This window comes from Anguilla rostrata, chromosome 11 (assembly GCF_018555375.3).
Source record: "Anguilla rostrata isolate EN2019 chromosome 11, ASM1855537v3, whole genome shotgun sequence".
NCBI classification, from domain to species: domain Eukaryota; kingdom Metazoa; phylum Chordata; class Actinopteri; order Anguilliformes; family Anguillidae; genus Anguilla; species Anguilla rostrata.
The window spans coordinates 15,152,507-15,165,626 of NC_057943.1; the positions used below are offsets into that span (position 1 = coordinate 15,152,507).

Genomic DNA, 13,120 nt, shown 5'->3' on the forward strand with positions numbered 1-13,120 from the left:
GTTGCGTCAAACCTGGCGTGTCGATGTCTTGAGCAAGCTACTAACTGCTCGAGAAGCATCATTGTAAGCGCTTGGATAAGCGATTATAATGGTCCATTACCTTACAATGTGGCAGTGTATCCTCATGAAGTCATCTCACATAATGATGATGCTACACACAGCTGAAGTGTTCCTGGTTGTGGTATCTCTCAATGAACCGAACAGTTGGAAGTTTCCCGAACATTCTCTGCTGGGTTCGTGACACCATTTGCAGAGCACTTGAAAGGATTTTTAGTAATCTTGGCCTGTTGTGTTTTCCTATGTTGGACAACACCGTGGTGACTTGGGATATGATGGAATGGATATAGCTACATGATGTCCATTGATCGCTGCAGCATTTTGAACCCATAATGAACCCATATTCATTATAAATATCTTACCATTTTCCGTAGCTTGAGTTTAACAAGTTTTAATTAAAACTGATAAAAGATACTTTGTATTGGAATGTGTGCCTAATTCAGAAATATGTCTTCAATTCTCACCTTCAGGTCCTGCTGCTGATCTATGGAACAGCAAAGCCAAAATTGCCAAGTCTGTCCATCATGGCGTCATGTGTAGGCCAGTGACATGCAGTGAGAACAATTACACAGCCACACGAGAGATCTGTGTGTTCGAGGGTTCTAACACCAGGGCTTTTACACCACAACCAAAGACACAACATCCTGACACACTTTAACACTCTTTATCAGTATTTGATTTTCAAAATAAATACTATTGATTTCTTTACAGTTCCTCAGGTGCACTTTTCCTTTCAAAACGAGGTCTTTGCCCTCATTTCAACTAATTTTGTGCCAGGCAGTAACTATTGTATAAACAAATAGCTGCTTTCCTTGGTTTAACGGTACAGCATGTGCTCCAAGCTTCAGTGGCTCAGAAACATGACACAGTGGAAAACCACACATTTGCAAAGTAAAGTTTTGTTATTTTGAATGATCCTGTAAAAACATATGAAGAAATGGAATGATGAAGCCATTCATATATAAAAGTTCTAAAAAAGAAACTGAATAACAGTTAGAAACCCAACCCTTTATCCCTGTGTGCCTGTATATGCACTAAAAAGTTTTTTTAGAAAACAGCACTCCATTTTCACAATTTCAAGACATTCTTTCATTTTTTAATTTATATTTTAATTTTTTTGTTATTCAACCAGGCAGACTCCTAGACCTTCAAAGGAGGTTTACTGAACAGTAAGTTAATGATGAGTCTGCAGGAGGGACTATGGAAACCTTTGGCTGTAGATTAAGCTTCCATTTTCATTAAAATGACAACTTAAACATATTAATACCCTCATTTGAATGCAATTTTATATTCATGTTGTATTCATTTTATTTACATGTTTCAAATAAATAAAAATCAATCAAAAAATATGTAGTAAAGCTAAATAAACAATGCAAGTACACAAGAATGTTCTATACATTTATAAGCACATTGTCTTTGTTCGTAATAATATAGCCGAGTTCATCACTATTAGGTCATATGTCTGCAGCAATCTGTTCCTTTTGAAGGTGAACACTTTAATGAATGTGTGCTTCTGTAGTGTACACACAGTAGGAAACAATGTTCAAACAGTAACAGGTATGCTTACCTGTGGACATGCGGGAAGCTTAAGAGGAGGGGGAAACAGTGAGACATTGTTCTGACACAATGTCTCCCCATCAAAGATATTCTAACACAACAAAATACATTATAAATCATCACTTGCAACAAAATACAGAACAGGGCGTGCACACATATTTTCAATCAACATTGCTTCAAAATCTCATTCAGGAGTTACATTTGGAATCCATGGACGTAATGGTCATGGAGCAGATTTTGTAGATTACTGTAAATACCCTAAGAGGTAGGTCTCAGGGGAGTATTTGCTATTAACAAACTTGCCATTTCTTATAAGTGATGCAAGATGGTGGGGAAAATGTGTTCAGCCCCTCAAAGCTTAGGCAAAGAGCAACACCTCAATGCTAACGTTCCTGACTACAAAGGGGTACATTCACAACAGCCCCACTGCTGTAGTTACAGTATCTGCCAAATGGCACCACAGTAAAAATCATGGTTTCTTTTGAATTCATGAAGCCAGACCTTCACTAGCATAATGTTACATACAGTAACACAAATTCACATTGTCAATTTTATTTATAACACTGCAAGTGAATCCAAAACCCTCGCCAAAATTCTTGTGCAACGTAATGCTAACCTTTCCAATTTTTGGGAACAAGGTACCCTGTAATTTAACTGGCCTCCACAGAGTGGCAGGCTTGTATTAATTTCATTTTGGGCAGTGCTGCCCAACCCTGTTCCTGGAGAATCGTATTGTAGGTTTTCATTTCAAATCTAATTTCAACTCTAATCTTTAGCTGCTGAATGATATGTGCTTTGTTAGGGTTGGAGTGAAAACCTACAGGATGGTAGATCTCCAGGAACACCGATGGGCTGCTCTGATTTAGGGCAATGTGGTGTGATATATCCTATTACAAACTGTCCTGACATACAGCTCTGTTCTCAGCTTCATCTAGTGACGCTGTACTGATCAAGCAGATCATTTCTTCTCCTCTCTGCGGGTGGCCAGGGCATGCCTCGACATGAAGTCACACCTCAGGGGACGGGGCCAGGAGGTCACGAGGGTTTAGACTGGCAACCAGGCAGACATCATAGGTGTCATGCATCAGGGCATGTTGTGCAACTACAGTCCATTGGTTTAGCCAGGGGTCAAGCTCCAGGATGTCTTTAGTGATGACCTCATGCCGATCTGCCAGTCACACACAAAAAAACATTTAATAAAGAAAAATGCATGTAAAAGCTGTATACATCAAGATTATCTAAGCATGATGTTAAATATTCAACATTATGATGCACTGAATTATTCATAATCAGATATTTTCCCATTTAGCTCTTTAAGTTCTATGTCCTCTTTTGGGCTACACAAATGCGGGGAGTGCAACAAGATTCCCAATGCATTCTTAAATACAACTATTTTAATCAAAACCAGGTAAATCAGGAAATGTGAATTTCAAGGGGCAACTTTTCCCACTTATTGCATTTATATTATATCAATTTAGCAGACACTCTGATCCAGCGTAACTCAAAATGAAAAAGAATGTAAGAGCATCGACCTTAGTCATGTGAGCAACAGAGCTGGGCAAGTGTCAGTTTAACATCAGCAAAGCAGAAAACATAAGTTAACCTTTACTGAACTGAACCATAATGCTATTCATCCCTTCACACAGTTATATGGATGTAACCTGTGACAGCCAATGTCCATATAAAACCATAAAAGCATATCGTATCAATCCAGAAGTATCGACATGAGAAAAGGCAGAGAGTTGGAAGGAAGCCAACATGCAGACTGAATGGGTGTGTCTAGTGTGGAAAAAGTCATCTCAAGGTCAGTGGGGAGCAATATGTACCAATAAACTAGTTGTACCATGAGCTGGACATGGTATGCTATGTTATGCTATGTCCATGCTATAGACAGTTTATACGGTGTGGGTGGCAGTGCAGCATAATGGGTAAGAAACTGGTTTTGTAACCTAAAGGTCATAGGTTTGATGCCCGGGTAGGACACTGCCGTTGTACCCTTGAGCAAGGTACTTAACCTGTATTGCATTCAGTATATATCCAGCTGTATAAATGGATGCAATGTTACTGCTATGTAAAAGCTGTGTAAGTCAATCTGGATAAGAGTGTCTGGTAAATGCCTGTAATGTATGTATGCTTTACAGTACTAAAGGCACGTTTTAAAAAGCTGTTAGCGATTTAAAACAGTTGTTGGCACCAGGGATGATTCCAAAAGCAACTGAGCTTTTCAATCCCATGGAAAGGCTGAGAAGAAACGACAGGAGTCGGGAAAAGGGAAAGGGGAGGCGGAGTTCACCTGCTCCCGTGTAGGATCCGCACACGTAGAGCTTCCCCTCCACCACACCAGCGTTAGAGGCGTTGGTGCGAAGCGAGAGCATGGGCCAAGGCAGCGCTGGACCCTCCCTCCAGAAGTCTTCCCCCGGGTTGTAAATCTCCACAGAGCTCAGGCAATGCCGAGACTGGCCGTGATCCTCACCCTCACATCCAATGCCCCCTGCAGAAGCACAACACTGTGATTGGCCGATTAGCCGCAACCAACACTGTGATTGGATGATAAGCCACAGCCATGTGACAAATAGGAGTGGCCATACGTAAAATATATATATTTCTGAACCTGTACAGATTCACTGATTCATACAATTTCAGCAGCACATAAAATTCACTCAGGCCTCACCATAAATATACCTACATTCCATTATGATCAAAGAATAGGGACGGCATCCGAAAATTCAATCTGGGAATCAATTTCAAGCAAATGCAGAGTGCGATTGCATACCAAATGGTTGGGGTTTCTAGCTAATTTGATGCAGAAATAAATATTGGTGCATGTGGTTTAGTATTCCACATTAATTTTGAAGCAACCTCAATAAACATATAACAGAAAACTTTGTTAAGAAAATGTGTATCCATCACATAACAAAAAGGGAAATTCTTCTCTATATTTTTTAGTCTAACTATCCATCCACTTTCAGTGACAATATTCAGAAAGACCCTACCTGGATGTTGGGTTTTTAATGGTAAAAATAACAGCCAAACAATAATAATTATTTTGTTTAGTCACCCAAAAAAGGGCAATTCTTTCAATTTTTGGTTAAAAGGTTCAACATTTATTTACAACAAACAAAAAGAAAGATTAGGTACAAAAGCAAAATAACTAAATATTTTGATACTTATTTTTTTAACAACCAACAAAGGGATGTTTAGTTGTGTAGCTTGTTTTACTTTGGTCCCTCAAACAAGATCTGGAGGCGCTGGTACTGGCAGCCCATGAACCAAATTAATAAACCAAACCTGAGGGAACACAGCTAATACTCTACACTCCAGGAGTAAAGACTAAAAGCCTAGCATTCAATCTGACCAGCAATCAAATGCATTAGTTGATCCCATTATGTATATTTGAAGTGCATAGCAACAGAAATGAGTGTCAGAAATGCACTCTGCTTTGACGTCACAGGTGGCGTCCTTCTATCCTGCACACAGACAGAAACGGGCGTAACAAAACTCCGACAGCACTGACTGCAGACAAAAAGAAGCCCAACACAGCAGGCAGAGTTTTGGTGGGAGAGAGTGTGTGGTTGTGCGGTGTTTGTTTGGACACCCACCCATGACGTAGATCTCCCCATTGAGCACGGCTGTGCTGCAGCGGTACCTGGAGAACCTCAGGCGGCTGCGCTCAGCCCACCGGCTCCTGCCGGGGTCAAACTGGAAGAGGCGGTTGCTCAGGCATTCGGGCTCGTCATCCGGCCTGTCTGACTGCCAGAGTGAGACGAAACACAACAGGTGCAGAATGAGGAGTGGGGCTGGGGCTGGGGCTAGGGCTAGGGCTGGGGTGGGGGTGGGGTGGTCAATGGGGCTGAGGTAGGGGTAGGGCTGGGGCTGGGGTGGCGGTAGGGGTAGGAGCAGGAGTGGGGGCTGGTGCTGGGGTGGGGATGGGGGTGTTGCTTCTCATCACATATGTGCATCTGAGAACTGACAGGAGGCAGAAAAGGTAAACAAGGCTCAAATGTAGGGAGAGACAAGCGACTGTTCGCTCTGGCTGATTCAACAAATCAAAGTCTTTCCTTGAAGTAAAACACATTACTGAACTATTGTTCTTAGCCTTTGAAGTTACTTGCTTTCAATTTAGACAGCCGTAAACAAAATAATAAAACAATATGACCAATTAACTAGTTAAAAATTAAAACAGGGATCTCATGGTAAGCGCAGTCACAAAGATCTACAATAGCAAAAGATTACCCTGTAATGCAAACCAACTTGTTAGATAATATATCATATAGTAATAAAGAAAATATAGTAACGGACATTACTTTTTTAGTAGACACACACACCTCGAGGAACACAGGACACAGGACCTCGAGGAACTCTACCATGTCATATGTTCATTCATATAATTTAATGTGGGTCTCTTGCCCATTACAGATAAGCACAAGGGGTAGACATATACTAAGCTAACATTGCTCATGGTCAACAAGACCAGGTCAAAACCTAGTATATGGCTGGACCGAACCGGCCGACCAATGGTGTAACTTCATCAGTCAGTCACTCAAACACAGACATGCACAGTGTAACTTCATCACTCAGTCACTCAGTCACAGACATTTGCGTTTATAGGGCTGGCCCCACTGTTGCGGTCCAGCCAAAAATCAATAGCAGATATTTTGTCAGTTTTCATAGTTCAACCATACATGTATTCTTATTGCTCTCATTGCACACTTTTAAATATAAATTGTTGTTTTTCATATTGAATTGAATTCTCCTCCAGTGCCCTCTCTCCACAGGCAGGTGCTGTCCTGTACCTGAGGGGTCCAGCCTCCCAGCACGTACAGGCAGGTCTTGACGCTGACGGCGCAGTGGCAGGCCAGAGGGATGGGAATGGGGGCGGAGCTTTGCCAGGGCCCGCCCTCCACGGCCCTGCGCTCCACACAGCTGGTGATGCAGTACTGCTTCCCTAGCTTCATCTGGCCCCCCAGCAGGTACAGGGTGTCGCCGAGCACGCCCAGCGCATACATGTCCCGGTACGCGGCCGAGCACAGCTTCACCCAGCTGCCCGGGGAGGACTGCTCATACCTGCGGAGGCAGAGCATGGGAGGCATGTAAAATGGGTCAAAGCTATTATTATTTGTCAGGATATGGTTTCCCATAATCTTTAAACTCCATCATCTCCAACACCTTTGAAGCTACTGTGCATTTATGTAAATTCATATTACCCAACTACCCAACATGCCCAATTAAGTGTGATATATGAATGCTCAAGTGCAGTGACTAGCGCTTCATATACATGTAATTTTAATGAAAAATGATTTACAGGATTGCTCATCTGTAAATCTCCATAACATCTGTGTTAATATGGCTCTGGAAATGCTCTAACATTCACACCTATCATATGACTGCATACTTTTGTAACTCCCATCATGTGTAATCATTTCAATATGATTTCCGTATAGTTTCAGGAATACGGCTCCTCCCACTTCAGACGGACAGAGCATCAGTTACACACAGTTGACTAACGCAAGCAGCTGCTCACACCTGTAGAAGTCGATGCTCATAATCTTCTGCGGGGACCTCCTGCGGTCCCCACCTCCCCTGCTACCACGATGTCGTTGTCCTCGGTGACGACCCCGGCGCAAACGCAGCCGAGCGTCTCTCCAGAGCAGGGGGAGGCGATGAAGTACGCGCGGCCGGTGGACGGGGCGTAGCAGAAGCTGTGAGCGCCGTAGCCGGGGCGCTGAGCCTGGGTGCCGCGGGCGTGCCCGTCGCCGCCGACGCAGAGCAGCAGGCGGGCGGTCTCCATGCCGTAGCGTAGCCGCGGCGGGCGCGTGGCGGGGTGGGCCACGCGTGAGGACCGCAGCGCCGCGTCGATCATGCCGAAGCACTCGGAGTTGCAGAGCAGCACGGTGCTCCTCCGCCGCGCCTGCCGCAGGAAGGCCGGGTCCACCAGGGCCAGCCGCACGCGCTGCAGCAGCTCAGGGGCCCGCGCCTCCCGCTCCGCCCGCCGCCGCTCCACCCAGCGCAGCACCACCTCCAGCACGCTCTCCTCGCGCGACACATTCAGCTCGTCGGAGCCGATGAGCGCCGCCAGCTGCTCGCACTCCAGCTCCAGCACCTCCTGGTTCAGGCAGACCTCGGCGAAATTTCGGCACAGGTAGCGCTGGGCCTGCCCCGCCAAATCATCCGCACCCAGGTCCCGTGCGTAGAAGTACAGGCCCAGGCAGTTGGATGGGTCCATGTTGTCTATCATGTGCCTCTGACACAGCTGGGAGACCTCCTCAATCTGCAGGAGGAAGGCGGTGAGGTAGATGCCCTGCACGTTGCCGTTGCTGAGCGCCAGCTCAGAGAGGTACATGTAGTCGATGATGAGCCCCAGGCTCTCAGCGGTAGCGTCCTGCAGCAGCACCTCCCTGCTGTGGCACTCTCGAAGGCCACAGGTGAACATGGCCCTGAAGTAAGGACTAAAGGCAGACAGTACAACACGGTGGCAGGGGAAGCGTACCCCCTCTGCCACCAGCACCACGTCTGTCAGCTCGTCCATCTCACGCATAATCTGCAGCTGCTCCAACAGTGCCATACTGTGCTTGGCTTTAAACTCCATGGTCTTTGGGTGAAGCAAAAATACATATGAAAGCAAGAAGCTATAAAAAGCTAATATATAAAAGCCATATTAATCCATAACCAGCAGTATCAGTGAGGGGTGGGATTCCTCCTACAGAAATGAAAGGAGCAAAAACACTTGTCAGTTTTATGACTAGCTAGGCAATTTTCCATACTACATCCATAAAGTTCCAGTGTAGATAAACAACAAAATAATGGACATGCACACATTCCACTATGAAGTACAGTACCCACTTCCGTTGAAAATCCGACCGTTTTTCAGAAGATGAAGTAGGAAGTTGGTCCTCTCGATTACCATTTCGTCATAGATCTAGAGCAAGGTTCCTGTAATCTACAGAGTCCTGTTCGCAAATTGTGTTCTCCAGAAACCATTGCCTGCCTGCAAAACAGTCTAAAATAGACCGAGTAAACACGTGCCCCGGGGAAAGTGGGTCAGACTCAATGCCTTGCACTCTAGAAACAGATGACAGGCTTGGCAACAATATTGTGCCATAACATTTGGCGAGGAAAGAAGACTGCTTTTTTGGAAATTGGAAGACTTCAGGAGCGATATATCGATCTCATAAATGACACAAAACTACGCTCTGCACACACCTGAGCGCAAATACATTTACCATTTCTGATTGCGCGGTGGAAATGAATTCTTCTGAAGTTCCGCGTTGTTGAATCATTGCTAAGTAAATGATCAAATTTCCAAGATAGGTCTTCCTTTCTTTTCTTATTACTTTACTTTTAAAAACGCGACGAAACGTCTTACCTTTACGATAATTCACTGCTTGAAATGGGAAATTATATGGGAACCCTGGATATTACGCAGAAAATCCTCTAATCTTAGGACATTTTTATTGGTGAAATGCAGATAAAATTAAACCTATATATCGCAAAAGAAACAAATGTTGCACTAGTACGGCATATAGGAGACACCTAGTGTTCAGATATGGAAATCAATATGAGGCGGTTGTGGCAGTACGTCAACACTGTTTTAATGTGGATTGAAGAATGTAACAATTTGTCCACAATATGAGTCTTTCACAGCTATACGGGAAATAGTATTTCTGTCATTAAACCATATCTCATATATCGAGAGAAATGAAGTGCAGCACAAAGAAAACAAAGATAAGGACAAATCGGGACAAGGGAACACGAACATCTCTAATAAACGCATAAAACATTTTCGCACGTCATCGGTGTAATTTAGGTGATGTATTGACAATGTTTCCTTAAAACGAGGCCACCCGTGTGGCCTGTGGGCGTGCTTGTGTGTGTGTGTGTGTGTGTGGCTTGGAGGTGGTTTTGGCATTTATTTTACTGAAATGGACTGCCTGTTGATAACCAGGAGTCTAACTGTGTTAAAGGATTCTGACTTTCTTTACCACTGTAGATACAAGCTTTTTTGTTTTGGTTGATTTTTGTTTTACAAGCTCCCACAAATCACTCAAATAATCACTGGATGTTGAGGCAGACCTTCAACTTGACCATCTGATCATTGGCCTTTATATTGTGTGCACTGTATTATCTCACTTATCTCATATTTGATGCGCTGTTATGGATTCACATGGCTATGTACGTACAGTACATTCTCTGTCTTTGCCATTAGCACACAGTGTACAGTTTTTTTCAATGTCTAGCATTGGCTGACAGAATGAGACACTTTTGGGGTCGGTTGGGTTGGAATTGGCAATCGTGAGTCAGATATTCTCACAAAAATTAAACTCAGGACACTGTGAGGATATGAGGGGGCTCTCCCACGCTTAATGTAAACGATAAACCACAGCTTGCTCTCGTCACCAACATATTAACTGGGCAGGGGGAACCAAAGTGGAGATTGTGTCAAGCACCCTGAACTGCTTTGTGCCAGAGAAATGCTTACTGAGCTCAGGTGATCTTCCGGAAAGAAAAGCAACTCCTTGTGATAAACCCACAACAGGAAAAATCATTAGGTTGCATAAATCCAAAGTCTCATCTACTAAACACAAACAGGAGTTGAAGTAGATGTGTAAATCATTGTCTTAACTGTGAATATAGGCATGCACGTTTGTGCTAGATGATTCGGTAAGGTGATCAAAGCGTGAAAATGGATGATGATTCAAATGCATAGAATGTACACAGTAAATGGCCAGTGTTAATTCAACCCTAGCAGAGTACACATGAGTCAAATAGGGATCATATGTTCTCTGTAAGAGTTGATTTAAATTAAGATCTCCATTCTCTCCCACTGAACACAGACAGTTGTACTTTTTTTCAATTAATTTAATTTAGTTAACTTAATAGATAATAAGTATTATGTTCCTGTCATTTATGCTGTTATTGATGTTGCTGCTTGTTTTCTTTTTTCTTTTTAATTATATATTCTTACTGTGGTTGATTACTGTTATCACTACGCTTTGGCAATATGTATTTTTAAATATGTCATGCCAATAAAGCATTTGAATTTGAAAAAATTGAATTTGAGTTCCTGGTTTCAGGTAATGGCTTATGCATTATACATGCTAATAATACTTAGATAATGCTACCAGTAATACTATAAAATGAAGATAAAATGATGATATCTCTGCTGTGCCACTCATTCTATTAACATCCGCAATCTTCCATGCACACTTAAGGCAGGTGCGACACCACCTGCTTCAATGTTCTTTTCTCCACATAAAAAGAGAGAGAAAGGGGGTTCTCAGAAGTGCTGAAAACGTGTGTGCATATCATTTTACATTACTTCAGATTACGTTTATGAAGCAGACGTTCTTTCCAAAACCAGCTTACATTGTGAGAAAATAGAAATCCATTCACCTGACTTACATGAGCAACAATGCCAGGCCTGGCTGACAGCATTCACAGAACAGTGAGGGTACATGCAACACAAAAGGACTAATGCAAGTTAACTATATTAACTGAGAAAAAAAATAAAAATCATTAATATATATAGATAACACCCAAGCCCTTAAACAAGAAGAAAAACATAACGCCATAAAATGCCATTAACACGGAAGTTAGGAGTGACAGGGGTGGGGTTGGGAAGGGAGCCAATATTTGACACTTCGTAAATATGCAGTCTGAAGATGCGGGTCTTCAGTCTGAATCTGAAGATGACCAATAGAGATAAATTGGGACAGAGTTCAAAAGAGAGTTCTGTGCATGGCACAAAGGTGATTTATTCGACCGCTACACTATCTGTGAAAATGTCCTGTGCCCAAGTTGGCAGTGAAGGTAGGACTCTGCAACTTCTCTGCTGGTTCCATGACATTGACCTGCATTGTCTGTCGGCCAGTCAGTTGGGTTGGGAAAGAGCAGGCAGCAATCACAGCATTCATGTTGTAATTCGTGAGTGTCTCTGTTATGGTTATGGCTATGGGAAACGTGGGTGTTATCAGAGTTCACTTCACTGTGGCCCAAATACATTCGTTCTTTTGAACTGGGAGCTCCTTTAACACCAGCAATACATGTATGTGGAATGTGCTGCAATCCATTGCGCCAAGTCTGATGGTTAAGTTGAGTCAAGCCAACTTAAGTGTGTGACGTGCAGTCGTATTTTGCTGAACACTAATATCCCTCTCACTTTCTGTGCATTGTTTACATGGTAAGCTAATACCACAGGACACTGAAAAGTAACAGAAGCCGTACACGCATACTCAATTGCATTGGACTTCTGTGTGATTGGGACTAATCTGCATAGGTGTCAATAATGGTAACGATACAGATGATGTCCCTCCATTCCAATAAACAGTGATGAAAACCATAACAGAGTAGGCAACAATACAGTATCCCCCCTATATTTCTGCATGCAATGGGCTCCAATAATTTTTTTAACTTCAGTGTGCCCATGCTTATGTATTTAATGTACTTCTTGGCAGTCCATACATATCAATTGGTTCTTTAAATTATACTGGGTATTAGATGATTCTTTGAATATAAGCAGCTCTAAAAATGGTATTACTGAGTTTGTAGCTAACTCCCCCAAAGTAACAGGAGTACCTGTGCCTTTCCACAAGATTGTGAAAAAGAATAGTAAGGTTTCTGCCAAAATGTTTGTTTTGGTTTTGCACAGCACATGTATAATAAAATCATGTCATATTTTTGTCATAAATTATTGTTACAGCTTTGCTCTAACACAATACAATGTATTTAATTGAGTCTAAGGTCACAATTGAATAATGAAGTAATCGGTGAATTACAAAACAAAACAAAAAGCTAGAATTTAGTATGAAAACTACACAGCACTACTGCAAAATTACTGCCATTTGTGTGGCAGTGAGGTGAAATATTGCAGAAGCTAATTTGAGCAAGAGGGACATGAACCTTTGCATCCTAGCAACCACCCCTAAACCATTGTCTATTGTCTCCGCCTCCATTTTAATCAGCAGCTGGCAGTTGTCTTTGGCTGCAGGCCCTGGCCTTTCATGGTGACCTCACAGTAGTGTGTGTATGACAATGCTAGTGTGCATTTCCACTTTCTTGCATAGTGTGGTTACCTATTATTGAGGTTTCATCCGTTCCGAAGAAACAGTGGTACAGTATCGATACCATAGGGAGGAGAGAGAAATATGTGAGCCAAGACTGTGACCTTAAGTCTGTGAACATTTGCCCTTCCGGGTATGAACAAACATAAATATTAAATACTTTTTAAAAATATTCTTAAATACCCTTAACATTTCAGGATTCAATGTTCCCTCGCTGGAAATAATTTTAGTTATTTCAATTACAGTATATATGCCTAGCAGCCACAGTATGCATTTATAATTTTTATTTGTACTCCAGTGCTCAGCATTTTATGAGGGATCAATATTGGAAGGCCAGAAAAAAAGTATGGCTGACCCTGGAATGAAAAATATTAAATAGCTTAATTATAGCTTCCATTTCTGCAATCAGCAGTCTGTGAAAGCTTCAAAACAGAGTTGTTCCTATTGAT

The 13,120-nt window shown here is 42.6% G+C and overlaps 1 pseudogene; it reads right to left on the reverse strand.

Moving 5' to 3' along the window:
* Positions 1-1,317: 1,317 nt before the first annotated feature.
* Positions 1,318-8,874, reverse strand: LOC135234053 (kelch repeat and BTB domain-containing protein 12-like; annotated as a pseudogene).
* Between the last annotated feature and the right edge of the window lie 4,246 nt (positions 8,875-13,120).